General features: G+C 38.1%; 1 protein-coding gene across 1 annotated transcript in view; it reads right to left on the bottom strand.

The window, feature by feature from the left end:
• Positions 1-2507: 2507 nt before the first annotated feature.
• Positions 2508-3459, bottom strand: part of LOC107756817 (mucin-like protein) — a 27456-nt gene continuing 26504 nt past the window's right edge. The window contains exon 23 of the mRNA XM_016574104.1: positions 2508-2571. The gene's annotated coding sequence lies outside the window, so the exon portion shown is untranslated. The remainder of the gene's footprint in view (positions 2572-3459) is intronic.

Here is a 3459-nt window from a genome sequence, read left to right as displayed (position 1 = left end):
TTGAAGTGGAAACGTTTATAGGATAGGGGATCTTCAGGCACTCACTGTATCGTGCCTGGAGTTTGCCCCGGGCATGGTCAGAGCCCCACTCATGCCATACAGGGGACAAAAATAAGATATCATGTCCATGAATTAAGAATTTGTTCCTTTGACTTGTTAATTTGTTCCCTTGGTTTAGGTACATTGTGGTCACATTGTACTCATTTTTTTCCTCTTTTTACTTAAATCATGGCCACAACTTACAGTAACTAAATTAAAATGAAGGAACAAATTAGTACAATGTAGCCATGATTTAACTAAAATGAGGGAATTAATTACTACAACATGGACATTAATTTAGCTCTGACGAGCCACTTACTCAGCTATTATGAGAACATTGCTTGTGTCAGACGGTAATAGCATAGTATTTTTGATAAAAATATCCATGTAGTATTGTATTTACATGCTACTCCAAGAATACCATGGTACAATTTCTCAATGTCCCCCTCACTTGACATCTGGGGGAAAATCAAGGCATTGTGTCCACAAATGAAGAATTATTTCCCATGGCTTATTAATTTGTTAATTTGTTTTAAGTACACCGTGCCTTGAATGCATGTGTACCTTGAATGCAATGTAAGAAGCTTTGAATAAAAGAGTCTGCCGAATGCATAAATATGAATGTTAATTTAACACGAGGGAACAAAGTAGTACAACATAGCTATGATTTAACAAAAAAAGGACCAATTACTACAATGTGACCATGATTGAACTAAAACAATCAAACAAATTACTACAACGTGGCCACAAATGAATAAGTCTTGGAAAATAATTCTTAATTTTTGTCTACAATTTATATTTATTTTCCTGCATCTCATGTGCTGGGCTACGTACAAGAACACATACTTTTTGTTATCGATACTTTATGTCTGCTGAGTTGTGAGAGTCTATTAATGCTATTAAGCTCGTTTGCATCCAATAGGATGTGGGCCGTTTAAAACAGCATAAGTACTTTCACCCTTGAGTTCGGTGAAGATTTACAGCCAGATGCTGTTGGATTCATGCAGTTTCTTAAGTGCTCTGTTACACTTAGATTGAAAAGCTGTACTCAGCATTTCTCAGAGCCCAACTCTGGATTAAACTGTTGGCAAAAAGCAAGTCAAGGGCTTGCAGAAATTACGTAAAGGGGAGATAAGGCCGGAGCATGAAAGAGCTTAGTTCACATCCTAAACTTTATTGTTTTATGGCTGGGAGATAAACACATGCAAAGTGCAGAGTCCAATGGCAGGACCATAAGGGCAGCCAATAGCTTTTTCTTTTAAGAGTTTACTGCTTCTGTGTGGCAAATGCAGATTCAACTAGGCATCAATTTTGATCCCCAGGTGACATTACTTCATGCCATTAAACAATGTCACTACAAATGGAATAAGAGAGAATGGGTGTCAACAAGTCTTATCTGAATGGAAAAAAGGGTTGTGTATAGAAAAGCCAGTTGTTTTCAGGTAACCTGAAAAGCTGGAACATACCTAAGTGACGGTCGTCCACCCAGGTTACACCTCTCAAGTTATACAATACAATGACAGATTTACATGTAAAAGGATATTTCTGCTCTCATGAAAGTGAGAAGCTCATGTTGTTTTGTGGGACTCGGAGACCCCAAGGGTTTATTAAAGGCTCAAATATCATACTTGAAATTGAAGAACCAAGTAGATAACTCAATAACTCACTTCAAACAACCTGCAAGGAAACATATTACTTTTGTTTGGGGTCTCAGAGACCTTAAATATAAAAGATGAATAAATGCATTTGATTTGAATTCAAACTGATCCCATGGCACTGATGATTTTTATTTTATTTTATTTGAGGAAAAACGTAGTGGGTATAGAAATATCATAACCATTGCTAAGTATTTTAAGACAAAGTGTTTGAGTGGGTTTGATGGTGCCATATGTTTGCTTATAGACAACATACTGTACATACATTCAGCTGCTTTGCTTTCAAGAGGATAATTCTGACCAGAGAAACATTTCACTTATGTGTAAGATCTTATTGACCATTATTTCAAATTCCTTGAAGAATGCCATATTTCACCCCCAAACTAAGGGGGATGTATCATAGGACCATTTTTGTGGTATTTGACATTATTTCATAACATTAAAGCACATTTTACCACTATTTTTTATTACTGTAATGCATACATATGCACATTATTTTCTTCACAAGAGTTAGTATCTTCAAATAACTGAGGCAATAATTCAGCAGAACTTCTTGCTCACAGATCGCTGCATGTTTCTTTTGCATGTCTGGTGCTCTTTCACTTTCACACATGACTAAAAGTCAGCAGTCTCTTTTTAATATAAATAATATCATATTGAGATCAATTTTAAACACAAATGTACAGATATATACATCTGCACTGATGCTGCATGAACCGCACAGGGCCTGTGTTATCGATACCGGCGCTTCTGTTGAAGTGTGAGGTTGTCAAGGATACGTGGGCTGACATGGGTGATGTAGTGCAGAGAGGGGTCGTCAAAGTTGAACGGAGGGTTGAACTGCTCCTGAATGTACTCGGGCAGCAGATGAGGAATACTTGATGGAGAAAGAAAGAGAGAGCTAAGATCAGGCATGCAACCATCCAGATACTGTAAATGTCATTGTATGTGTCATCAGGATGAGAAGCTCATGTTGTTTTTGGGGACTCAGAGACACCAAGGGTTTATTAAAGGCTCAAATATCATACATGAAATTGAAGAACCAAGTAGATAACTCAATAACTCACTTCAAACAACCTGCAAGGAAACATATTACTTTTGTTTGGGGTCTCAGAGACCTTAAATGTTCTTCAGATTATTAAAATATTCTTCACACTAAGACAAAAATGGTTCATTTTTTTCAAAGAACTGCTCACTGAAAGGTTCTTTGTGGAACCAAAACGGTTCTTGCTACAAAAACCGCCTTTATTTTTATGAGTGTATACTATGTTGAACACATTTCTGAATTCAAATCTGCTTTGTGACACAAAAGAACTGTACTATGCATTAACACCCAGAATTCATTCCTAAAGCCAGAATAAGGGTGCTACCTGAAGAAATAGGCCGCAGGGTTTTTAAACAGAGAAAGAAACAAGATTTCCAGAGAAAAATGAAAGCAAAGAGACGGTAGTAGGTGAGGGGCTGATGGGGAAAAACAACTGAAAGGTTTATGACAACAATTAGTGTAGGAGAGGGTGAGAAGGGAGAGCGATAACCATGATTGAGAGAAGTGCTGTGGTATAAAGAGAGGGAGAAAGGAAAGTGTATGCTAAGTGACTGCTGCCCTGCCCTTGACCCCCTCTCCCTGTGTGGGACTTCCTCTGCAGTGCAGGGCTGCAAACAACTCTGATGATCTCATCTTGCAGGCGCCACCAACCAACCACACACACACACACGCACATGCACACACACACACACACACACACACACACACACACACACACAC

This window comes from Sinocyclocheilus rhinocerous, unplaced genomic scaffold (genome assembly GCF_001515625.1).
Source record: "Sinocyclocheilus rhinocerous isolate Xijiao unplaced genomic scaffold, SAMN03320098_v1.1 scaffold3490, whole genome shotgun sequence".
Lineage (NCBI taxonomy): Eukaryota > Metazoa > Chordata > Actinopteri > Cypriniformes > Cyprinidae > Sinocyclocheilus > Sinocyclocheilus rhinocerous.
The sequence above is the reverse complement of the archived record's forward strand: the minus strand, read 5'-3'. Positions and strand labels throughout refer to the sequence as shown.